The sequence below is a fragment of the Pelophylax lessonae genome (genome assembly GCF_965119305.1).
Source record: "Pelophylax lessonae genome assembly, chromosome: 5".
Taxonomy (NCBI): Eukaryota; Metazoa; Chordata; class Amphibia; order Anura; family Ranidae; genus Pelophylax; species Pelophylax lessonae.
The window spans coordinates 560253520-560281025 of record NC_138772.1 but is presented as its reverse complement, the minus strand read 5'-3'; the positions used below and the strand labels follow the sequence as shown (position 1 = coordinate 560281025).

The window sequence follows — 27506 nt, the reverse complement described above, 5'->3', positions numbered from 1 at the left end:
ACAGCACAGTGTACAGGAAGAGGCAGGGAATGTACAGCACAGTGTACAGGAAGAGGCAAGGAATGTACAGCACAGAATACAGGAAGAGGCAGGGATTGTACAGCTCAGCATACAGGAAGAGGCAGGGAATGTACAGCACAGCATACAGGAAGAGGCAGGGATTGTACAGCACAGTGTACAGGAAGAGGCAGGGAATGTACAGCACAGTGTACAGGAAGAGGCAAGGAATGTACAGCACAGCATACAGGAAGAGGCAGGGATTGTACAGCTCAGCATACAGGAAGAGGCAGGGAATGTACAGCACAGCGTACAGGAAGAGGCAGGGAATGTACAGCACAGTGTACAGGAAGAGGCAAGGAATGTACAGCACAGTGTACAGGAAGAGGCAGGGAATGTACAGCACAGTGTACAGGAAGAGGCAGGGAATGTACAGCACAGTGTACAGGAAGAGGCAAGGAATGTACAGCACAGAATACAGGAAGAGGCAGGGATTGTACAGCACAGCATACAGGAAGAGGCAGGGATTGTACAGCTCAGCATACAGGAAGAGGCAGGGAATGTACAGCACAGCGTACAGGAAGAGGCAGGGAATGTACAGCACAGTGTACAGGAAGAGGCAGGGAATGTACAGCACAGTGTACAGGAAGAGGCAGGGAATGTACAGCACAGCATACAGGAAGAGGCAGGGAATGTACAGCACAGCATACAGGAAGAAGCAGGGATTGTACAGCACAGTGTACAGGAAGAGGCAGGGAATGTACAGCACAGCATACAGGAAGAGGCAGGGAATGTACAGCACAGTGTACAGGAAGAGGCAGGGAATGTACAGCACAGTGTACAGGAAGAGGCAGGGAATGTACAGCACAGCATACAGGAAGAGGCAGGGATTGTACAGCACAGCATACAGGAAGAGGCAGGGATTGTACAGCACAGCATACAGGAAGAGGCAGGGAATGTACAGCACAGCATACAGGAAGAGGCAGGGATTGTACAGCACAGTGTACAGGAAGAGGCAGGGAATGTACAGCACAGTGTACAGGAAGAGGCAGGGAATGTACAGCACAGTGTACAGGAAGAGGCAAGGAATGTACAGCACAGAATACAGGAAGAGGCAGGGATTGTACAGCTCAGCATACAGGAAGAGGCAGGGAATGTACAGCACAGCGTACAGGAAGAGGCAGGGAATGTACAGCACAGTGTACAGGAAGAGGCAAGGAATGTACAGCACAGTGTACAGGAAGAGGCAGGGAATGTACAGCACAGTGTACAGGAAGAGGCAGGGAATGTACAGCACAGTGTACAGGAAGAGGCAAGGAATGTACAGCACAGAATACAGGAAGAGGCAGGGATTGTACAGCACAGCATACAGGAAGAGGCAGGGATTGTACAGCTCAGCATACAGGAAGAGGCAGGGAATGTACAGCACAGCGTACAGGAAGAGGCAGGGAATGTACAGCACAGTGTACAGGAAGAGGCAGGGAATGTACAGCACAGTGTACAGGAAGAGGCAGGGAATGTACAGCACAGCATACAGGAAGAGGCAGGGAATGTACAGCACAGCATACAGGAAGAAGCAGGGATTGTACAGCACAGTGTACAGGAAGAGGCAGGGAATGTACAGCACAGCATACAGGAAGAGGCAGGGAATGTACAGCACAGTGTACAGGAAGAGGCAGGGAATGTACAGCACAGTGTACAGGAAGAGGCAGGGAATGTACAGCACAGCATACAGGAAGAGGCAGGGAATGTACAGCACAGTGTACAGGAAGAGGCAGGGAATGTACAGCACAGTGTACAGGAAGAGGCAGGGAATGTACAGCACAGCATACAGGAAGAGGCAGGGAATGTACAGCACAGCATACAGGAAGAAGCAGGGATTGTACAGCACAGTGTACAGGAAGAGGCAGGGAATGTACAGCACAGCATACAGGAAGAGGCAGGGATTGTACAGCACAGCATACAGGAAGAGGCAGGGATTGTACAGCACAGCGTACAGGAAGAGGCAGGGATTGTACAGCACAGCATGAGTGTGATCATCCATGCAATGTGATTCTGGTATGCATTGCATTGTGGGAAAGTGGGAGTTACTAAAATAGCAAAGAGGTGATTTTTAGCTAAAAACGCAGAAAAATTCGCTACAGAGCCACTGGCGGTTTTCTAAGGTTCCGTGTACATGAGGTCTATAGGGAGAATTTATCCCAGAAGAAAGAGCTTTACACAGAACCCCCGTTTGGAGGTGGGGGAGCCCTTGAGGTATAAAGCTCCCGATTTCCGGGAAATGAGGTATTGGAGACATTGGGATTACCTATTCATGGGTGATGGACGCCGTGTCTGGAGAGGATCCTGGCAATGCACACGATCCCGGGCAATGCTGAGGAGAGAGAAGAGATGGAGATTATGGAAGGGTTGGATGTGTGAGAAGATGGTCTTCAGACGCTGCAGATAGACGGCACAGAAATAAAGTGTCAGCTCTTTTACCGTACCCTGCATCTCCTCCTTCTGCCACGGCATGGACAACAGGGTAGTTTGGGTCGTTCTCGCCTAGTGAGTCCTCCTACGGTCAGATCTTGGTGTTCAGAATGCATCATCTACAACATCAAACACAAATATATTTCACAGTAATGAGATACCGAGGAGGATCGGGGGGGGTTCTTGTATGACAGGAATGAAACTTCCGTTTTTTTTTTTTTGCTTTTCTAAAACTCCGCCCCTTAACCACTTTTGGCACATTTGGCTGCTCAAAGACCAGGGCCTATTTTGCGATTCGGCCCTGTGTGACTTTAACAGAGAATTGCGCGGTCTTGCGAAGCTGTACAAAATGAAATTGACGTCCTTTTTTTCCCACAAACAGAGCTTTCTTTTGGTGGTATTTGATCACCTGTGCGATTTTAATTTTTTGCACAAACAAAAAAAAAAGCGACAATTTTAAAAAAATAATATTTTTCAAATTTTTTTTATATGAAATCCCCCCCCCCCCCCAAAAATGTAAAAATCTAAATTTTTAACATTTTAGGCCAATTTTGGGGAAAAAAAATCGCAATAAGCGGATTTTGATTGGTTTGCGCAAAAGTTATCGCGTTTACTAACTAGGGGAAAGATTTATGTCATTTTTATTGTTTTTTTTTTTTTTTACTAGTAATGGCGGCGATCTGCGATTTTTTTTTTTGCGGGACTGCGACATTGCGGGGGACAGATCGGACCCCTGACTGACATTTTTGACACTTTTGGGGGTACCAGTGACATTACTGCAGTAATCAGTGCTATACATATGCACTGTTACTGTAAAAATGACACTGGCCGGGAAGGGGTTCACTTTATTCGTGATCAGTGGGTTAAATGTATCCCTAGGGGCGTGCTTCTAACTGTGGGGGGGCGTGGCTTGTGATGTAACCACAGAGACATACGATCCTACATAGCAGGATCGTATGATCTCTGCAGTTAGGTCAGGGAGAATGACAGACGGCTTTGTTTACATCAGCCGCCTGCCTTTCTCCCTCTCCACCGGGAGATTGCGAGTGACCGGCGGACATCGGAGCCGCCGGTCACTTGCACGGGGATGTCAGGGAACAAGCGGGGGCGGGAGCGCACCTCCAGCGGCGTGCGCTCGCCCCCTAGGGGCTCCTGGGTGAGCGGCGTAGCCCTACGTCAGTTTGCCCAGGAGGCCAGACTGCCACAGTAAATAGTCGTGCGGCGGTCGGCAAGCGGTTAAAGCTTCCAGAACAATAATAAATATTTCATAAAAATATGATATATACACTATAGTGTCAAAAGTATTGGGACGCCTGCCTTTACACGCACATGAACTTTAATGGCATCCCAGTCTTAGTCCCAGTTGCAGAGCTACCAGGGTTGCAGCACTCACCATTGCAACTGGGCCCTGGAGTTCCGCCACTGTGGGGGGCCCATCTATCCTGGCTGTGCTACTGTGAGGGGACAGACACCCTCCCGCCCCTCCGTTCCTTCCACTGTGCAGGGGGTGCGGCCAGCAACTGAGGGGAGGCCGAGCACTGGAGCCCCGCCTATCCTCTCCAGAGAGAGAAAAGCCATTCAGGGAGGCGGAGGTGGACACTGAATACACCAATAGAGTTAAGGGGGAGGAGCTCTCCCTTCTGCAAGGAGACCCAATGGTAGAGGCATCCCTGCAGACGCCTGTCTTGAATGCTGAGGGGGAATCGTCTGACAGACAAAGTAAGTTATTGCTAGTGCAACCTATCCCAACCTCCACCACCGCTTCCTCCTACTGATCCCAACCCCCCCCCCCCACCCCCACCACAGATCTCATCCCTATTCCCCCCATCACCTCTACAACAGATAGGGATAGTAATGAGAACTATGGAGGGGGTGGGTGGGAGGATAACATCATAACTGCCACTGATCCCACCCCCCTCACCACCACCTCTGATCCCCATCCCCCTCACCACTGCCACTAAACCCACCCCGTCCCACCACCATCACTGCCACTGATCCCACCCCCCTCACCGCTGCCACTGATCCCACTCCCCTCACCACCACCTCTGATCCCCACCCCCCTCACCACTGCCACTAATCCCACCCCCTCCCACCACCTCTGATCCCCACCCCCCTCACCACTGCCACTAATCACACCCCCTCCCACCACCATCACTGCCACTAAATCCCACCCCTCCCACCACCACCACTGCCACTGATCCCACCCCCCTCACCACTGCCACTAATCCCCCCCTCCCTCCACCACCACTGATCCCACCCCCCTCACCACCACATCTGATCCCCACCCCCCTCACCACTGCCACTAAACCCACCCCCTCCCCCCACCACCACTGCCACTGATCCCACCGCCCTCACCACCTCCCCTGATCTCCACCCCCTCACCGCTGCCACTAAACCCACCCCCCTCCCCACCACCTCTGATCCCCACCCCCTCACCACTGCCACTAATCCCACCCCCTCCCACCACCATCACTGCCACTGATCCCACCCCCCTCACCACCACCTCTGATCCCCAACCCCTCACCGCTGCCACTAAACCCACCCCCCACCACCACTGCCACTGATCCCACCGCCCTCACCACCTCCCCTGATCTCCACCCCCCTCACCGCTGCCACTAAACCCACCTCCCTCACCACCACCTCTGATCCCCACCCCCTCACCACTGCCACTAATCCCACCCCCTCTCACCACCATCACTGCCACTGATCCCACCCCCCTCACCACCACCTCTGATCCCCACCCCCTCACCACTGCCACTAATCCCACCCCCTCCCTCCACCACCACTGCCACTAATCCCACCCCCTCCCACCACTGCCACTGATCCCACCCCCCTCACCACCACCTCTGATCCCACCCCCCTCACCACCACCTTTGATCCCCACCCCCCTCACCGCTGCCACTAAAACCCCCCACCACTACCACCACCACTGCCTCTCATCCCATCTACCCTACCACCACTGCTGCCACTCATCCAATCCCATCACCGCTGCCACTGATTCTATCCCCCCACTACTGCTACCACTCTTTCCATTCCATCCCCCCATCACTACCACCACCGCTGTGACTCATTCTAACCCCATGCTCTAGGGAGCCCATGCCTCACCCCTGTACACTTGGATAGGAGGGGCGGGGGGGGTGTCATATAGAGGAACCAATCCCCTGTCTGCTGCAGGAAGAATATTGAGGGGATCAGTTCCTTTATATGCTACCCTTGTATCTAGGTACAGGGGGGTGAGGCATGGGGCTGAGTCACCCCAGGGGTTGGGAGGACCCTTCATGGTTTCTTGTACCGGGGGCCCTAGAGGTTCTAGTTATGCCTCTGCTTAGTCCGTAGGGTTCAATATTGAGTTGGCCCACCCTTTGCAGCTATAACAGCTTCAACTCTTCTGGGAAAGGCTGTCCGCAAGGTTTAGGAATGTCTATGGGAATGTTTGACCATTCTTCCAGAAGTGAATTTCTGAGGTCAGGCACTGATGTTGGACAAGAAGCCTGGCTCGCAGTCCCAGCTGTAATTCAAAGGTGTTCTATTGGGTTGAGGTCAGACCAGTCAAGTTCTTCCACCCCAAACTCGCTCATCCATGTCTTTATGGACCTTGCTTTGTGTACTGCTGCGAAGTCATGTTGGAACAGGAAGGGGTCACCCCAAAACTCCTCCCACAAAGTTGGGACCAAGAAATTGTCCAAAATGTGTTGGTATGCTGAAGCCTTAGAAGTTCCCTTCACTGGAACTAAGGGGCCAAGCCCAACCCCTGAAGAACTACCACACGCCATAATCCCCCCTCCACCAAATGATTTGGACCAGTGCACAAAGCAAGGTCCATAAAGACATGGATGAGTGAGTTTGAGGGGGAGGACCTTAAATGGCCTGCACAGAGTCCTGACCTCAACCCCACAGAACACCTTCGGGATGAGTTAGAGCGGAGACTGCAGGCAAGGCCTTTCATCCAACATCAGTGCCTGACCTCACAAATGCGCTTCCAGAAGAATGGTCAAACATTCCCATAGACACTCCTAAACCTTGTGGACAGCCTTCCTAGAAGAATTGAAGCTGTTAAAGCTGCAAAGGGTGGGCCAACTCAATATTAAGACTGGGATGCCATTAAAGTTTATGTGCGTGTAAAGGAAGGCATAGGCTGCAAGGACTAATGCGTGATGTTACCAGTAGCAACCTGTGCCCTGGAAGCAAAAAGACTCCCAACAGCAGGAGGAGCTGGAGTGCTGACAGCACCCAATGGACTGTGAACTGCCGCAGGGGATGATGGGAATTGAAGACCAGACAGAGAGAATCATTTTGGGTGCTCATTACCTGATGGACTACATCTCCCAAAAGAGGACCAAGGAGGAGAGGAAAACAGTATCTTCCCCAGGCTGTCTTATGCTGTAGGAGGTGGGAGTGAATACATCCCCGGAGTCAGATCTGCCTGTGGCTAGAGATGAGGCCACAGGCATACCCCTGTGAGACCACAGAGAGAGAGTATTGGAGAGCGCAGAGACTGAGACTGTGCTACCACGGCTGAGAGCTTGGTGCTGCACCAACATTAAATCAGTACTGCAGGGTGAGCCAAAATGCAGAGCCATGCTGAACCTGGGTAGAGGCTTTCCATGCTGGGTCGCTGAATCCGGGGAGAGGGCCTTGCTGCCATGACCCATAGCCACTAGAAAGACTCTGGCCCTAGGATTTACCACACAGCTGTCCTATAGCTCATTTCTACCTGCAGGCCTTACTGTGACTGTTCTCATGTGCACTAATGGTATGATTGGGCCCCAACATTAGCCGGCTGAAGGTCCAAGACTAAAGACCGCTTATTTATAGTTGCCAGTGCCACATAGAGACCTTTGTTAGTTGCTTAGTGCAGAGGTACCACACAGGGGTATCCCACAGGGCTTAGTCTTTTTGTTTAGGTGCACCCTATTAGTTGCAATATCCTTATTCATAACAGTTAATGTTTACATTCACTGTCTACTGCTGGTCTTGCTGGTTTATGTGTGCGTTCCAACCTAGAGGTACATAACTCTAAATTTTTGTTGTTTTTGCATAGTAACTACACTGTTGATTCAAGTGCCCAAGTGAGTTTTCTGTATTGAGATATCAAAGAGAAGCATTTGAAGTATATGCCCCTACAAGAGCTGAAGCACTTGGAGATTCAGGACTTAGAGATTCAGTACCTATGCCATGGTAACCTTCAGTTCAAACTGTCCTCCTAGTTTTCAGTCATCTTGGGATCTTTGAAAAATGATAGCCATTGTGTGTTTGTCACCTTTGGTGGCTGCAGAAGGTTCTTTGACTGTGGGGACCAGCTTCGGGCACTGTCAAGGTCTTACCTTGCCTTCCTGTCTGCAGCCACCTTGGACATGTGTTGACTGCTGTCTTTAATAGACTCTCATTGCTTCATCACTTACTGCTGCTTTCTGGGCGTCGCTTAGTGATGAGGTTGCACACAGGATATATAAACCACCTGTTGGCTTGCAGTCCTTTGCTCGTGTGTTTGTGCTTCTAGGTGCATCTCTGTTGGCTATCTTCTGGTTTCCGTGTTCCTCTGTGTATGACCTGACTTTGGCAGATGACCTTCCTGGCTCTCGATTTCTCTTTTGGCTGATGACCTTCCTGGCTCTCAATTCCCATTGGCTTAAGACTTTCTTTGACTACGGTTCCATCTATCCCTACCAGTTCCTCTGCTCCCAGGTCCGAACGTATTTATCTCATGGTGGGGCGACTCTGAGGACTGCGACCTGGTGCCAACAAGCAGCGAAGTCTATCGCCACCATAAGGAGCTCTGTTGAATACCGGTTGGGGCTTAGACTCCGCACCTAGAGGTTAGCCTGCGTCTTCCACCAGGGTGACCCCGCTGTACGCTAGGCTCAGCTAGGGGAGGGGTGACAGTACACACGAGCCACGAATCCTGAGGATGAAGGTTCCCCTACGCTCCCCATGCTGGTTTCCAGGCTTGATCTACAATTTGCTCAGGCATTGCAGACGTTGTTTGAATGCACAGTGCACCTCACCCCGGGTGCTGCCAGGCCGGTGGTTCCTCCTGCTGCTTCTTCTGTTGCAGCTTCTGCTTCCGCACCTGGAATCGCTGTTACCAGAGGGATCACTGGTTCAGCCCTCCTTCCGCAGCATTATGGGGGTGATCCGAGTGTCGTGGTTTCCTAAACCAGGTAGGCCTTTTTTTTTTAGATGGTTCCTCAGGCATTTCCCTCTGACCGGTCCAAAGTAGGCTTCCTGATATCATTGCTTTCAGATAACGCTTTGGCTTGGGCAAATCCCTTATGGGAGAACAACAAGCCTGAGATACTAGATTACGCAAGTTTTGTTGCCTCCTTCCGTAGGGTGTTCTATGAGCCACCTCACTCTGCCACTGCTGCTAAGCTGCTTCTGTCAATCCAACAGGGTATGCGAACCATAGCCAAGTATGCCATTGAATTTCATACCCTGGCAGCAGAGGTGGAACCAATGAAGCCAAGGTGGCGGCCTCTCTGATACATTGAAGGATGAGATTGCAGCCAAGGATCTCCCTGACGAGCTTGAGGCTCTCATTTCCTTCCTGATCTTGATTGATACCAGGCTAAGGGAGAGATCATCGTTTAAGGAGCGCCTGCAGAGGTCTTCTACCAGATTGGCTCCTGCCTTTCTTTCCAACCCATTCCTCCCTTACCTCCTGGGGATAGTGCATCTGGCTGTGAGCTCATGTACCTGGGGTTCACTCGCCTTTCCGAGGCTGAGTGGACCTTTAGGAGGAGGGAGGGCTGGTGCCTGTATTGCAGTCTGGGTGGGCAATGAAATCTTGCCCCACCCATCTGGGAGAACACTCGCACCTAAGGTCCTGTCGGGGGCAGATCGTAGGTGGAGTTTCCTCGTCCCTGATTACCCGTAAAGATAAACCGCTAATCACTGTTGTCCTCTCCTAGGCGGTGGTTCGGTGGTTACTCAAGCGCTAGTAGACTCCGGTGCTGGCGGTTACTTTATTGACAGTACATTTGCTTCTGTGAACGCCATACCTTTGCAGTCTCTTATTTCTCCATTAGCCATCGAGGTGATGGATGGCAGACCTCTGCATCCTGCACAGGTTACCCATGAGACTGTTGACATGGGGCTGTTCACAGGGAGTCTATCTGTTTCCAGGTTATATCATCCCCACACTATTCTGTTGTTTTGGGGTATCCCTGGCTTCAGAAGCATAATCCGACCTTTGATTGGCAGTCAGTCAACATTCTCTCCTGGTCTCCACGTTGTGCCGCTGGTTGTATTCATGGGCCGGTTAGGGTACTCTGTACCTCCTCAGATTCAGTATTGCCTACTGTATATCTGGAGTATCAGTATGTATTTGACAAGGTGCGTGCAGGTACTCTTCCCCCTCATCGTCCATACAATTGTGCGATTGACTTGCAAACCGGTGCCATTCCCCCTCATGACAGGGTCTATCCTCTCTCTATTTCAGAGAATAAGGCCATAAGGAGTACGTGGCGGATGGGCTTGCGCAGGGGCACATTCATAAGTCCACTTCTCCAGCAGATGCAGGGTTCCAAAACATCAGAGGTGTTCCATTATACCAGACTCCCCCAAAAACATCAGAGGCTCCCCCCCCATCACACCAGAGGTCCTCCATTACATCTGCAGTCCCCCCATCCATCACATCAGAGATCCCCCATTACATCAGAGGTTCCAATCACACCAGAGTCCCCCCAAAACATCAGAGGTCCCAAATAGCATTAGAGGCCCCCATCCTCCATAACATCAGAGTCCCCCCAAAATATCAGAGGTCTCCCATTGCATTAGGGCCCCCCATCACACTAGAGGTCCCCTCATCACATCTGAAGTCGCCCCATCCACCACACCAGAGATCCCCCCAAAACATTAGAGGTCCCTCATAGCATTAGAAGCCCCCCATCACACCAGAGGTCCTCTCATCACATCTAAGGTCCCCTCTCTATCACACTAGAGGTCCCCCATCACATCAGAGGTTCCCCCCCTCCATGGCATTAGAGGCCCCTCATCACACTGGAGGTCCCCTCATCACATCCTGAACATCAAAGGTCCCACATAGTATTAGAGGCCCCCCATCACACCGGAGGACCCCATCTGATGTCCCCCCTCCATAACATCAGAGTTCTCCCATCACATCAGAAGTCCCCCTATTACCACATCACAGTCCTCTATCACATCAGAGGTTCCTGTCATACCTGAGATCCCATTTCATATTGGAAACCCCATCACATCACAGGTCTTCTCATCACACTAGTGTGCCCCCTTCATGTCAGAGTCACCCCATCAAGTCAGAGCCCCCCCCCCCATCAAATTTGTGCCTCCCCCCCCCTCATGTTTAAGAGGCCCTCCTATGCATGAGAGCACCCAAATGGCACCCTGGTTAAGAAACGTTGTAATCCACTTGGACAATGAGATGCTGCTTGCATAATACAGTAAAATTGAATCCCGAAGTGGACACATTGTGAAATGTCTTTGCCGGTGATGTTGCAATCCACCTAAACAATGAAGCAATAGATATTTGGGAGTAGTGCCTGAAATCCCCCGTATATAAGCACATTGTACGAATAACAAAGAGAGTCTAGACGTCTATCCAGGATCTATAAGTTACACTCAAAAACTGGCAGCATATTCTGCCTAATGCAAAAGGTTCAAAGACAATCTTTCATGTATAGCACCCGCCACTGATATTCCGCCACCAGCTGGTGTGTTCGCTCTTTAAATCTAAGTGTTCTGTTGCCACTTTATGCCGTAATCTTAACAGACCCAGTCTGTCTGGACAGTATGAAGACCTGCTGAGTTGGCACCATCCACAGGCAGCTTAGGACCGTTTCACATGGGCATTCCAATCAGGTCCTCCCTCTAGATTTTTCAGGCAGACATCATCACAAGGTCCATGGAGCTCTATGGACAGTTGGATATAAACAGATTTGTGTCCATTTACACCCCCATACTTTCAGGTCTGTTGGGGTCCTTTTTCATTTTTGCAAAGCGGATCACAGGTAGCCTGGTGTAAGTGGTTTTATGTAACGGTATTAGCCAAATGATCAGATCAGGGGTTATGTGCAATGAAAATCAACTTAGATTACCCAGGAGATCATGTGAACAGGGGTTTCCAATACAAAACGATAATATGAACAGTCGGAAAACAGAGTTAGAACATATGAAATCAATTCTCCCGCAGTTCTACTAATGGCCGCTGGATGGCAGCAGAGTGTTCTGAGTTCAGTTTACTGATAGAATAGAGAGCTAAAGAAATCTCACGTATCCAAGATATTATATGTTCATTCCGCAGACTGTGAGCTGAAGGGATTTCCTGCTGGCACAGACTTCACACTGGCACTGCTACATAGTTACATAGTCTGTGAAGTTGAAAGAAGACATCAGTCCATCCAGTCCAACCTTAGATGTGTGTGTGTGTTTGCTGTTAACCGAACATTGTATACCCCTGTATGTTGTACATTGTATACCCCTGTATGTTGTACATTGTATACCCCTGTATGTTGTACATTGTATACCCCTGTATGTTGTACATTGTATACCCCTGTATGTTGTGGTCCCTAAGGTGCCCATCTAATAGTCCTCTGAAACCACTGATGCTCCCTGCCGACACGACTGCTTGTGGAAGCGAATTTCACATCCCCACCGCTCTGACAGTGAAGAACCCCTTACTGTACGTATTTTAAGGTTAAACCGTCTCTCCTCCAGTTTCAGTGAGTGGCCACGTGTCTTATTGTATTCCCTTTCTCTGAATAGTTTGTTCCTTATGCTGGGGTCGCCAGTACAGTATTTGTACATTGATATCATATCCCCCCTCAACCGTCTCTTCTCCAGTTCAGTGCTTGTAGTCTTTCCTCATAGCTGATGTCCTCCATTCCCCTAATTATTTTTGTTGCCCTTCTCTGGACATACATTCCTTTGCTTCTCTTAAATTAGTAATCTGTCAGTCCTGGTGCGGACTACTATCTCTCCTAGCATCTATATGGGGACGTCTCCTAGGAGGCTTTTCCTAGTCTTTATATGGGGATGTCTACAAGGAGGCTTCTCCTAGTCTCTATATGAGGATATCTCCTAGGAGGCTTCTCCAAATCTCTGTATGGAGACAATTCCTAGGGGACTTCTCCTAGTCTCTATTTGGGGATGTCTCCTAGAAGGCTTCGCCTAGTCTCTATATGAGGATGTCTCCTAGGAGGCTACTCCTAGTCTCTATAAGGGGACATCTCTTAGGAGGCTTCTCATAGTTTCTATTTGGGAACATCTCCTAGGAGGCTTCTCTTAGTCTCCATATGACGACGTCTCCCAGGAGGCAACTCCTAGTCTCTATATGGCGGCGTCTCCTAGAAGGCTTCACCTAGTCTCCGTATAGTGGCGTCTCCTAGAAGGTTTCCCATAGTCTCTAGATGGGGACATCTCCTAGGAGGCTTCTCCTTGTCTCTATATAGGGATGTCGCCTAGAAGGCTTATCCCAGCCCCTATATGGCAACGTCTCCTACGAAGTTTCTCCAAGTCTCTATATGAAAACGTTTCCTGGGAGGCTTCTCCTAGCCTCTATATGGGGATGTCTCCTAGGAGGCTTCTCCTAGTCTCCATATAGGGATGTCTCCTAAGATGCTCCTCCTAGTCTCTATATAGGGACAACTCCTAGGAGGCTTATTGTAGTCTCTATATGGGGACGCCTCCTAGGAAGCTTTTCCTAGTCTCTGTTAGGGGATGTCTCCTAGTAGGCTTCTCCTAGCCACTATATGGCAACGTCTCCTACGAGGCTTCTCCTCATCTCTATATGAGGTCATCTCCTGGGAGGCTTCTCCTAGCCTCTATATAGGAATGTCTCCTAGAAGGCTTCTCCTAGTCTCTATATTGCAACCTCTCCTACGAGGCTTCTCCTAAACTCTATAAGGACATCTCCTGGGAGGCTTCTCCTAGTCTCTATATGGGGACATCTCCTAGGGGGCTTCTCCTTGCCTCTGTATAGTGGCGTCTCCTAAAAGGCTTCTCCTAGTTTCTATATAGGAATATCTCCTAGAAGGCTTCTCCTAGGCCTCAATATGGGGATGTCTATTAGGAGGCTTCTCCTAGTCTCTATATGGGGATGTCTCCTAAGAGGCTACGACTAGTCTCTATATAGGGACATTTTCTAGGAGGCTTCTTTTAGTCGCTATATGGGGACCTCTCCTAGAAGGCTTCTCCTAGCCTCTATATAGGGATGTCTCTTAGGAGGCTTCTCCTAGTCTCTATATGGGGACATATCCTAGGGGGTTTCTCCTAGTCTCTATATGGCGACTTCTCCCAGGAGGTTTCTCCTAGTCGCTATATGGGGATGTCTCCAAAGAGGCTCCTCCTAGTCTCTGTATAGGGACGTTTCCTAGGAGGCTTTTTTTAGTCTCTATATGGGGATGTCTCCTAGGAGGCTTCTCCTAGCCTATATATGGGTATGTCTCTTAGGAGGCTTCTCCTAGCCTCTCTATGGGGATGTCTCCTTGGAGGCTTCTCCTAGTCTCTATATGGCAACATCTGCTTAGAGGCTCCTCCTAGTCTCTATATGGCAACATCTGCTAAGAGGCTCCTCCTAGTCTCTATATAGGGACGTTTCCTAGGAGGCTTCTTTTAGTCTCTATATGGGGACCTCTCTTAGGTGGCCTTTCTTAATCTCTATATGGGGATGTCTCCTAGGAGGCTTCTCCTAGTCTCTATATGGCAACGTCTCCAAGTAGTTTTCTCCTAGTCTCTGTTTAGTGGAATCTCCTAGAAGGCTTCTAGGAGGGGCATTTTCTAGGAGGCTTCTTTTAGTCTCTATATGGGGACCTCTCCAAGGAGGATTTTCCTAGTCTCTAAATAGGTACGTCTCCAAGGGGGCTTCTCCTAGCTCTCTATATGGGGATGTCTCCAATAGGGATGATTGAACTTTTGAAAAGGTCGGTTCCACCAGAACACCCGAACTTCTGAAAGTTCGGCCCGGATTTCAGAACCCCATTGAAATCAATGGGACCCAAACTTCTGTAATCAAAAAACACCATTTTGAAGCCCTAAAACCCAATAAATGCCCCTAAAATGTGCCTAGGGTTCTGGGTCATGCCCCAGGGACTATTAATCACACAAAAAAAAGTTCTTAAAAATTGTCATTTTTTATAGAGAGCCGATTATTGAAAAGATTATAGAAAAAAAAAAAAAAGAGAGATTTCTTTGAATTTAGTGTCTGGGGGGTCTAAAAGGTGTACCTGTGAAGTTTCAGCTCTGTAGCATGTCCAGAACCAGAAAAAAGTTTGTTTGTATAGAATTGCAATAGAACAGGATAGTGGCTTCGCTATTTTCACACCTTGCTGGTTTTGTAGCTAGCGTTTTTTTGGGCATTTTTTGGAGTTTATTGGAGGCAGGCATAACATCAGAACTTCTGTGTAGGGGTATATATACACACACACACACACACACACACACACACACACACATGTATGTATATATACACATACACATATATAGGTGTGAAAGTAGCAGAACACTATGCTTGCGCTAATGAAATAATTAACACCCATATGGCTTCTCTGCTATAACACCTATATGTGTGTATGTGTATAAATACATATAAGTGTGTGTGTATATATACCCCTATACAGAATTTCAGATGTTTTGCCTGCCTCCAAAGACCCCCAAAAAATGCTCAAGTGTGTTGTTGCAGGTGTTTTTTTTGGGGGTCTTTGGAGGCAGGCATAACATCTGAACTTCTGTATAAGGGTATATATACACACACACTTATATGTATTTATACACATACACACATATATAGGTGTTATAGCAGAGAAGCCATATGGCTGTTAATTATTTCATTAGCGCAAGCATAGGATTCTGCTACTTTCACACCTATATATGTGTATATATACATACATGTGTGTGTGTATATATACCCCTACACAGAAGTATAGATGTTATGCCTGCCTCCAAAGAAGCCCAAAAAAAAAAATGCCCAAAAAAACGCCAGCTACAAAAACGCCCAGGTGTGTTTTTGCAGCAGGCGTTTTTTTTGGGCATTTTTTGGGGGTCTTTGGAGGCAGGCAAAACATCTGAAATTCTGTGTAGGGGTATATATACACACACACTTATATGTATTTATACACATATAGGTGTTATAGCAGAGAAGCCATATGGGTGTTAATTATTTCATTAGCGCAAGCATAGTGTTCTGCTACTTTCACACCTATATATGTGTATGTGTATATATACATACATGTGTGTGTGTGTATATATACCCCTACACAGAAGTACAGATGTTATGCCTGCCTCCAAAGACGCCCAAAAAATGCCCAAAAAAATGCCAGCTACAAAAACGCCCTGAAATTCTGTATAGGGGTATATATACACACACACTTATATGTATTCATACACATACATACATATAGGTGTTATAGCAGAGAAGCCATATGGGTGTTAATTATTTCATTAGCGCAAGCATAGGTTTCTGCTATTTTCACACCTAGGGTTTTGTCACCCTGCCATAGCAGTCAGAGTCAGTTCACCCTACACTACACTACGGTTCCCTTACACTTAACACTTTCCCTACAGAAACTAGATTATTAAATCTACACTAGATATCCCTTTCCTCACACTAATAATTGCTAAATGACACTTTTGAAGCAGAAGTAACAGAACTGCTTCCAATCTCTTCCACCTCCCTGTATTAAAATGGTAGAGATTTGGCGGGGGCGATCTTATATACTGGGGGGCGTATTCACTAATGATTGGCCTCTGGACCCCCTAGTCACTCCAATCACATTCCTAGCATTCTCCTGCCTCCTCAATTGGCTTTTACTGATGGTTCTGGTCCAATCACGGGCTTTTAAAGCCCTGTTCCTGTCCCATTGCATTTTGGTTGGTTCTGGTTGCCGAATTCCGAACTTTTTCATCAAAAAGTTCGGAATTCGGCCGAACCTCGAGCAGTCAATGTTCGGGTCGAACCGATGGTCGACCCAAACCGTTCGATCATCCCTAGTCTCCAAGGGGGCTTCTCCTAGCCTCTATATGGGGATGTCTCTTAGGAGGCTTCTCTTATTCTCTATATGGGGATGTCTCCTCAAAGGCTTCTCCTAGTCTCTGTATGGGGAGGTCTCCTGAAGATTAAACCTGTACCTTAGGGGCAGAGTGGAGTCTATTGAGTTGCCCCACAGGACAAGGGAGAGAAGGATAGTTCTCCTAGGGGGGTTCCCCATGCCCATGGTACACGGTGAAGACAATGTCACAACACTTGGGTCCATGCAGGAATGGGTTAAAGTGCATCTGTTCTTTCCGGCTACTTAACAGCATTAACAACCATCCAAAGGTTTACAAAATCCATGGCAATCTTACAATAAGCGATGAGAGAAAGTGCCTGGCTGTTCATTGAAGTCATCACAAATTCCAGAAATTGCAAACGGTAATTCGGGTCCCTACTGAAGTCATTAGGGGTGAATATTAATAATCAGTTCTGGTCTTTTTCAAGGCTATTAAGCAAGGGATTGCCAAAGAAAGATCATGTGTGGCTGGGCACTGACAGTACCAAATTAAAACGACCATACAGCGTAAAGGGGGTCCTGTGGCATTGTTATAACAGCAATCCTTTCAATGACAGGAGATGTGAGACATCTCTAGGCTTCATGTGTTGTTACAGAACAGTAGGATTTCCATAGACACTGTCAGAGCCACCACACGCTGGCATCGCATCATTTGTATGTAGAAGCTCAGAAAAATTACCACACATGAGAGCATCTGCTAGAAAATATCATCATGCCTCTAGTGGTCATAATGCAGTAATTTCCTAAAACGCCTCAATCGGGAAAATACTCAATTTTGCCCATTAGATGGAGTTGCTTATTAACCACTTTACCGCTGCTCACTAGAGCTCTACTGCGACAAAATTGCTCGATAACGTCTGGCGACGTAGACCTACATTCCCCACTCTCGGCGGCACGCGCGCGCCGCCGGAGGCTCGCTCCCGCTGTATTCAGTCACAGCGGGAGTCGGGCCAGGGGAGGAGCGGCGGCGATCGCCGCTGCTCTTCCCCGATCGTCGGGGAATCGAGTGTGGAGATCCGTCTGCTTGTGTAAACAAAGCGGGCGGATCTCCTAAGTGACAGACAGTGACAGATTGCAGGGTTCAGCATAGCTCAACCTGCGATCTGTCCCTGTGTCACACAACCCCCTCCCCCCACACACGTCAGTAAGCACCAGGCATACATTAACCCCTTGATCACCAATAAAAATTAACCCCTTCCCTGCCAGTGTCATTAGTACAGTGACAGTGCATATATATAGCACTGATCACTGTAGTAATGTCACTGGTCCCCCCAAAAGTGTCAAAAATGTCAGTCAGGGGTCCGATCTGTCTGCCGCAATGTCGCAGTCCCGCAAAATAAATCGCAGATCGCCGCCATTACTCGTTAAAAAAAAAAACACCAAAAACTACAGAAATCTTTCCCTTAGTTAGTAAACGCAATAACTTTTGCGCAAACCAATCAAAATACGCTTATTGCAATTTTTTTTACCAAAAATATGTAGCAAAAAACAAATTGGCCTAAAATGATAAAAAAATTTTGATTTTTACATTTTTTGTGAGGGAATTTCATATAAAAAAATGTGAAAAATATTGTTATTTTTTCAAAATTTACGCTCTTTTTTTTTGTTTATAGCGTAAAAAATAAAAATTGCACAGGTGATCAAATACCACCAAAAGAAAGCTCTGTGGGGAAAAAAAGGACATAAATTTCGTTTGGGTACAGCGTCGCAAGACCGCGCAATTGTCCGTTAAAGTCGCACAGTGTCGAATCGCAAAAAGTGGCCCCAGACGTAAGACAGCAAAATCCTCTGGTGGTAAAGTGGTTAATCAGATTACGATGGTTATTTGTGGCGGCTTAGAGGCATTCATAGAAAAAAGTAACATTGTTAACAAGACTGATACACATTGATACATTGTCCTCTCTATAGATCTGTAGAACATTGCTCAGTGATCACTATGAATTGATATCTATGAACATTTCTGGTGGTACAGCTGTGTCTATAGAAGGTCTAGAACAGTGATGGTGAACCTTGGCACCCCAGAGTGCGTGAACATCATGGGAAATGTAGTTCCAAAACATCTGGGGTGCCAAGGTTGGCCATCCCTGGTCTAGAAGGTCTTATGATGTGGATGGAATGTTCCCGGATGTGTGGCGCCCCCACATCGTACAATCCCCCCCCCCCCCCGGGGACTTACCTCTCCTCCTCCATCCTGGGCATCATATCCATCAGATGGGGTCACCAGCAGCACGCAGACAAGGAGAACCCCCAAGATCGGCAGAGTCTTCATAACTGAGCTGTACCCCGATCCTCACTACAGCAACAAGACAGAAAGATGTACAATGTGTGACCCCAACCTTCCGTCTTCCTGGGACTGGCCGTTCCCTTCACAGTGCTTATAGAAGTTCCTATGTATCCCTCCCCCTCTCCCCCCTCATTCTGCCGTCATTCTATTGGAATTTACGGATTAGGTTTTGTTACATAATATGAAGAATTTGTTTATTCTCCTGATGGTGGAGCGATGGGAACGGGAGAGGCGGAATATGAAGGATTACAGCCTCCTCGTACCCCGCGCTTTGGAGAACATTACCACCGTGCAACCACTTTCCCGATGCTGCCACCAAGAACATTACCACCGTGCAACCACTTTCCCGATGCTGCCACCAAGAACATCACTACCGTGCAACCACTTTCCCGATGCTGCCACCAAGAACATCACCACCGTGCAACCACTTTCCCGATGCTGCCACCAAGAACATCACCACCGTGCAACCACTTTCCCGATGCTGCCACCAAGAACATCACCACCGTGCAACCACTTTCCCGATGCTGCCACCAAGAACATCACCACCGTGCAACCACTTTCCCGATGCTGCCACCAAGAACATCACCACCGTGCAACCACTTTCCCGATGCTGCCACCAAGAACATCACCACCGTGCAACCACTTTCCCGATGCTGCCACCAAGAACATCACCACCGTGCAACCACTTTCCCGATGCTGCCACCAAGAACATCACCACCGTGCAACCACTTTCCCGATGCTGCCACCAAGAACATCACCACCGTGCAACCACTTTCCCGATGCTGCCACCAAGAACATTACCACCGTGCAACCACTTTCCCGATGCTGCCACCAAGAACATCACCACCGTGCAACCACTTTCCCGATGCTGCCACCAAGAACATCACCACCGTGCAACCACTTTCCCGATGCTGCCACCAAGAACATCACCACCGTGCAACCACTTTCCCGATGCTGCCACCAAGAACATCACCACCGTGCAACCACTTTCCCGATGCTGCCACCAAGAACATTACCACCGTGCAACCACTTTCCCGATGCTGCCACCAAGAACATCACCACCGTGCAACCATTTTCCAGATGCTGCCACCAAGAACATCACCACCGTGCAACCACTTTCCCGATGCTGCCACCAAGAACATCACCACCGTGCAACCACTTTCCCGATGCTGCCACCAAGAACATCACCACCTTGCAACCATTTTCCCGATGCTGCCACCAAGAACATCACCACCGTGCAACCACTTTCCCGATGCTGCCACCAAGAACATCACCACCGTGCAACCATTTTCCAGATGCTGCCACCAAGAACATCACCACCGTGCAACCACTTTCCCGATGCTGCCACCAAGAACATCACCACCGTGCAACCACTTTCCCGATGCTGCCACCAAAAATTATTCAAAACAAAATAATAAAAATAACACAAATTATTGGACTCTCTGGTAGCGCGACCTTAACCACTTCCGGACCGCCTGACGCAGTTTTACATCGGTACTTTAGGGTTAAATACCGGTCTTATGGCAGCAGACAGCAGCCATAACCCTGGTATTTTCTTACCGGGTGGGAGGTCCTCTTTCACATAAAAGTGGTCCCAGCGGCAGATTCAGTTTTATGGGTGGCGGGAGAGGTGCCCCTCCCGCCAAGCCAATTTCCGGTCGTTTTCCCCCGCTTACCGGAGCCGTCGGTAGCAGGGAAAACAATCCGGTCCATCCATGTCCCAGGCAGGAAGTCGAGTGAGGGCAAGATGGCCCCAGCTCCACTCTATGGCCTTGGAGGACCGGAGCGACGTCATACGTCACTTCCTCCCAACGGCCTTAAAGAGCCCATTTTTTTTGTTTCATGCTTACTGCGGCAGGCAGCCCCTCCTGCGCAAACCGATGTAGGTCTACGTCGGTTGTGCGCCTGCAGCTAGGGGGCGAGCATGCGCTGCTGGCGGCATTCTCCCGCCCCCACTCATCAGTGGGGATTCCGATGCACGGGGCAGGTGGCTCTGATTGCCGACTGCCACCCGCGATTGTTCCCCACTGAGAGAGAAGCACAACCAATCGTTCTTCTCTCTGGAATAATCACAGAGCGCCTGTGATCCTTCTATATAGGAACACAGGTCTCTATGATCATTTCACAAGCCCCGCCCCCATACAGTTAGAAACATGCCCCTAGGTACACATTTAACCCCTTGATCACTTAATGTGTTAACCCCTTCCCTGCCAGTGTCATTAGTACAGTGACAGTGCATATTTATAGCACTGATTACTGTAGTAATGTCACTGGTCCCCCCAAAAGTGTCAAAAATGTCCGTCAGGGGTCCGATCTGTCCGCCACAATGTCGAAGTCCCGCAAAAAATCGCAGATCGCTGCTATTCCTAGTAAATAACAAAAAAAAAAAAAATATAAAAATTACATTAATCTTTCCCGTAGTTTGTAAACGCGATAACTTTTGCGCAAACCAATCAAAATACGCTTATTGCAATTTTTTTTTACCAAAAATATGTAGCAGAAAACAAATTTTGATTTTTACATTTTTTTTTGGGAATGTTATATAGCAGAATGTGAAAAATATTGTTTTTTTTTTCAAAATTGTCGCTTTTTTTTTGTTTATAGCGCAAAAAAAAAAAAAATCGCACAGGTGATCAAATACCACCAAAAGAAATCTCTATTTGTGGGGTAAAAAGGACGTCAATTTTATTTGGGTACAGCGCTGCACGACCGCGCAATTGTCCGTTAAAGTAACGCAGTTCCGAATCGCAAAATAGGGCCTGGTCAGGAAGGGGGTGAATCCTTCCAGTCTTAAAGTGGTTTAGGGGGCGTGGCAGGGGGTGTGTCCTATGCCTACATACCTTTGCTAATAGGTGTCCCTCGTTCCCATCTCAGAAAGTTGGGAGGTGCGCATTAACCGCTTCAGGTCCGCCCTATAACAGTTTTACTGCTATAGGGCGGCACCTGCGTGCCGGATCCCGTATATACACGTAATCCGGCTCCTCCGGGTAGGGAGTGCGCATGACCCGATTTCCACCGGCACCCGCCGATGTCCGCCGGCACCCGCCGATGTCCGCCGGCACCCGCCGATGATCAAGCACAGAGGCAGAATGGCGTTTTCACAGGCAGGGCTAGGACAAGGGGTGGGCAAGAGGGACGGTTGCCCTGGGTGCAATGGTTTATTGCAGGGATTGGGGGCACCATGACCCTAGCCCGAAGGGAAGGAGGGGCAGAGTTTGGCATCCTTACCCTGGGCGCTAGATGACCTTGTCTCGGCATTGCTGATAGGAGGGAAGGCATGGATCCTGTGTTCCTGCGAAGCAGGAACACAGGATCCATGCCCTCCCCTAGTAAAAGCACCTCCCCTACAGTTTAGGAAAACACTAGCTAGGCACACAGTTAACCCTTTGATTGCCCCTGATGTTAACCCCCTTCCCAGCCAGTGTCATTAGTACAGTGACAGTGCATATTTTTTTAGCACTGATCACTATATTAGTGTCGCTGATTCCCAAAAAGTGTCAGTTATTGTCCCGACTGTCCACCGCAATATGGCAGTCCCGCTATAAGTTGCTGATCGCCGACATTTCTATTAAATAAATAAATAACTGAAAATAAAAAAAATATATATCCCCTTGTTTGTAGGCGTGATCATTTTTGTGCAAACCAATCAATATAAACTTATTAGGATTTTTTTTTAACCAAAAATATGTGTCAGGATACAAATTGCCCTACATTTATGAAGAAATTCGATTTTTTTTATTTTTATTGGATATGTTAATATCCAATAAACCAATAAATATCCAATATTCAGTAAAAAAAAAAAAAAAAATACAATATATATATATTTTTTTCCCGTTTATAGCACAAAAAAATAGCAAATGCAGAGGTGATGGAATACCACCAAAGGCTCTATTTCTGGGGGGAAAAAAGGAAATACATTTAATTTGCGTACAGCGTCGCACGACCGCGTAATGGTCAGTTAAAACAATGCAGTGCTGTAACGCAAAAAATGGTCTGGTCATGAAGGGGGGTAAATCTTCTGGAGGTCAAGTGGTTAAAGCCTTACTCCCTGTTTTCCTTTTTTATTTTTAATATATTTGCAAATATTTCTTTTTTTTTTTTTTTCCATAAACATAAAGATTTAAAACAAACTTCTCTCACGTTGTCATTATGGGGGCGGGTTTGTAGAATTTTGAGGAAAATAATGAATTTAATCCATTTTGGAATAAGGCTGTAACATAACAAAATGTGGAAAAGTGAAGAGCTGTGAATACTTTCGGGGTGCGCTGTAAATCCTGTATAATAACAATAAATAATAATCATTTTGGGTTTTTAGTATATTGCTGGAATTGTTTTAGAGTGACATGACATCTAGTGGACAAGTTAGGGTAGTGCGATATTTAATTGTTAGGAAAGGGTTTGCTATGGGGTTGTATTCGCACAAAGGACGACGTGAGCGCGTATTCCACTCCTGAAGAAGTCAACGGTGGCGAAGCGCACTGAGTGGGCGGAGACACAATGACATGATCATTCAACCCAGCAGGTTGCATAACGTATATGTCCAATTTTGTGACTTTGACACGTGTTAGTAAAGCCATACCTATCATCACAACTACTTTGTGTATCCGGGTGGATTTTTTCAGGACAAATTGGTATTTCAGTTGTTGGTAAATGGTAATAAGTCATTTCTGTTTTTATTATCAAGGGAAAACTGGCCAAAATAGTGTAAAAAAAAAAAAATATATATATACTTTTTTTTTAACCACTTACGTCGGCTGCAAAAAGGGCTTTTACCGGGGTGATGGCTGCAGCTAGAAGCATCATCCCGGTACCATTTTTTAGAGCCGGCGATCGACTTTCAGGCCGTAATGACCGATGTTCCTCTGGAGCCACTCGATCGTTACCCCAGTGAGCGGGAGGGGACGCCCCCCCCCCTCCCGCCGCCTTCCGTGGCTCTGCCTGGGTCTCCCGTCCCACCGGCTGGTTGGAGTCCCAATCAAAGCCGGATGTGGCTTCTATCGGGTCTCCGATGACGTAACCCTGAGGCGGTGTCCATGACGTCACATCCAGGTTACTCGGCTACTAAAGGCGCTTAAAAAATGACTGTATTCAAAAATTATGTTTTTGGCAATTTGAATACATTGAAGTGCAATGGAGGGGTTTGGTGTCTTTTAGACCCCCCGATCCCTCCATAAAGAGTACCTGTCACTCCTATTACTGTCACATTCCCCCCGATCCCTCCATAAAGAGTACCTGTCACTCCTATTACTGTCACATTCCCCCGATCCCTCCATAAAGAGTACCTGTCACTGCCTATTACTGTCACATTCCCCCGATCCCTCCATAAAGAGTACCTGTCACTGCCTATTACTGTCACATTCCCCCCAATCCCTCCATAAAGAGTACCTGTCACTCCTATTACTGTCACATTCCCCCCGATCCCTCCATAAAGAGTACCTGTCACTGCCTATTACTGTCACATTCCCCCGATCCCTCCATAAAGAGTACCTGTCACTCCTATTACTGTCACATTCCCCCCGATCCCTCCATAAAGAGTACCTGTCACTCCTATTACTGTCACATTCCCCCCCGATCCCTCCATAAAGAGTACCTGTCACTCCTATTACTGTCACATTTCCCCCGATCCCTCCATAAAGAGTACCTGTCACTCCTAGTACTGTCACATTCCCCCCGATCCCTCCATAAAGAGTACCTGTCACTGCTATTACTGTCACATTCCCCCCGATCCCTCCATAAAGAGTACCTGTCACTCCTATTACTGTCACATTCCCCCCGATCCCTCCATAAAGAGTACCTGTCACTCCTATTACTGTCACATTCCCCCCGATCCCTCCATAAAGAGTACCTGTCACTGCTATTACTGTCACATTCCCCCGATCCCTCCATAAAGAGTACCTGTCACTCCTATTACTGTCACATTCCCCCCGATCCCTCCATAAAGAGTACCTGTCACTCCTATTACTGTCACATTCCCCCCGATCCCTCCATAAAGAGTACCTGTCACTCCTATTACTGTCACATTCCCCCCGATCCCTCCATAAAGAGTACCTGTCACTCCTATTACTGTCACATTCCCCCCGATCCCTCCATAAAGAGTACCTGTCACTCCTATTACTGTCACATTCCCCCCGATCCCTCCATAAAGAGTATCTGTCACTGCTATTACTGTCACATTCCCCCCGATCCCTCCATAAAGAGTACCTGTCACTGCTATTACTGTCACATTCCCCCCGATCCCTCCATAAAGAGTACCTGTCACTGCTATTACTGTCACATTCCTCCCGATCTCTCCATAAAGAGTACCTGTCACTCCTATTACTGTCACATTCCCCCCGATCCCTCCATAAAGAGTACCTGTCACTCCTATTATTGTCACATTTCCCCCGATCCCTCCATAAAGAGTACCTGTCACTCCTAGTACTGTCACATTCCCCCGATCCCTCCATAAAGAGTACCTGTCACTGCTATTACTGTCACATTCCCCCGATCCCTCCATAAAGAGTACCTGTCACTCCTATTACTGTCACATTCCCCCCGATCCCTCCATAAAGAGTACCTGTCACTGCCTATTACTGTCACATTCCCCCCGATCCCTCCATAAAGAGTACCTGTCACTGCTATTACTGTCACATTCCCCCCGATCCCTCCATAAAGAGTACCTGTCACTCCTATTACTGTCACATTCCCCCCGATCCCTCCATAAAGAGTACCTGTCACTGCTATTACTGTCACATTCCTCCCGATCCCTCCATAAAGAGTACCTGTCACTGCTATTACTGTCACATTCCCCCCCGATCCCTCCATAAAGAGTACCTGTCACTCCTATTACTGTCACATTCCCCCCGATCCCTCCATAAAGAGTACCTGTCACTCCTATTACTGTCACATTCCCCCCGATTCCTCCATAAAGAGTACCTGTCACTCCTATTACTGTCACAAAGGGATGTTTACATTGCTTGTGACAGCAATGAAAGGGATAAGATTTTTATTTATTTTTTAAAACCTGTAATAAAATTAAAAGAAAAAAATAAATAAATAGGAAATGCAGGAAAGAAAACGTATACGGAAGTTGCACCCGCAAATTGAATCGCTCTTCAAACCACACATGTGAGGAATCACCACGATTGCCAGTGCGAGAGCAATCATTTAAAAAAAGAGCTACACTCTAACTCTAAACTGGTAACCGTTAAAATTTTTTAAAGCTTCGCCTATGGAGATTTTTTGCTGACCGTAGTTTGTCGCGATTCTGCGGATGTGCGCAATTTTAACCCATAACATGTTGGGTATCTATTTACTCGGGGTGACATCATCTTTCACAATATACAAAAAATTGGACTAAATTTATTCTTTAGCTTTTTTTAAATGCAGTGAAATTTAATTTTTCCCCAAAAAAATGCAGTTTGAAAGACCGCTGCGCAAATACCGTGTGACAAAAAATATTGCAATGACCGCCATTTTATTCTCAAAAAATGTGTCAAAAATGGGCTCAGTCCTTAAGTGGTTAAATGTAGCTGTATATTTCTTGGTACTACCAAAGAACAACCTAAAATAAACTCTCCGACTTCTAACGATCGCAGCGATATCACATGTGTGTATGTTAGGCGTTGTATCTACCCGCAGTACAGCCCAGAATCAATAGTGCACATTTTTTATTTTTATCCTACCTAAAACACACCGACACAACTGACACTGACACTAATTAAAACCACTTCTATACCGGGCACTTTTCCCCCTTCCTGCCCCCACCCCCCAATACCGGGCACTTTTCCCCCTTCCTGCCCCCCTACCCCCCAATACTAGCACTTTTCCCCCTTCCTACCCCCACCCCCCAATACCGGGCACTTTTCCCCCTTCCTGCCCCCCTACCCCCCAATACCGGGCACTTTTCCCCCTTCCTGCCCCCACCCCCTAATACCGGCACTTTTCCCACTTCCTACCCCCACCCCCCAATACCGGGCACTTTTCCCCCTTCCTGCCCCCACCCCCCAATACCGGGCACTTTTCCCCCTTCCTGCCCAGGCCAATTTTCAGCTTTTAGCGCTATTGCATTTTGAATGACAATTGAGCGGTCATGCAACACTGCACCCAAACCAAATTTATGTAATTCCCCCCCCCCCCCCACAAATAGAGCTTTCTTTTGATCACCGCAAGTTTTTTGTTTGTTATACAATTTTGTAAATAAATAAGTTTTTTCCTGCACTGATGAGGCCGCACTGACAGGCACTGATGGGGTGGCACTAATATGTGGCACTGTAGGTAGCACTGATATGCAGCATTGGTGGGCACTGACAGGTGGCACTGCTGGGCACTGAGAGGTGGCACTGCTGGGCACTGACAGGTGGCATTGATGGGCACTGATCGGTGGCACTGAGAGGCGGCACTGATAGGCACTGATAGGTGGCACTGAGCGGCACTGATAGGCGGCACTGATAGGCGGCACTGATCGGCGGCACTGATCGGCGGCACTGATCGGCACTGATAGGCTGCACTGGTGGGAAATAATGGGCACTGGTGGGCGGCACTGATAGATGGCAATGATGGGCACTGGTGGGCAGCACTGATGGGGAGGGCACTGGCGGGCAGCACTGATTGGGAGAGCACTGGCGGGCTCCCTGAGCTCTGATTGCCATCCCTGGTGGCCATGGTGGGCATCCCTGGTGATTCTAGTGGCCCCCCCAAGGGTCTGCACTGGTTTGGAGAGAGAGAGGATTTGAGGTTGTTGGGGGGGGGGG

The 27506-nt window shown here is 48.1% G+C and overlaps 1 long non-coding RNA gene across 1 annotated transcript in view; it reads right to left on the bottom strand.

The window, feature by feature from the left end:
• Positions 1-2303: 2303 nt before the first annotated feature.
• Positions 2304-27506, bottom strand: part of LOC309556220 — a 577427-nt gene continuing 552224 nt past the window's right edge. Inside the window, exons 2-3 of the long non-coding RNA XR_014225306.1 lie at positions 2484-2588; positions 2304-2371 (exon numbers count right to left, since the gene is read on the bottom strand). This is a non-coding gene — a long non-coding RNA (uncharacterized lncRNA). The remainder of the gene's footprint in view (positions 2372-2483; positions 2589-27506) is intronic.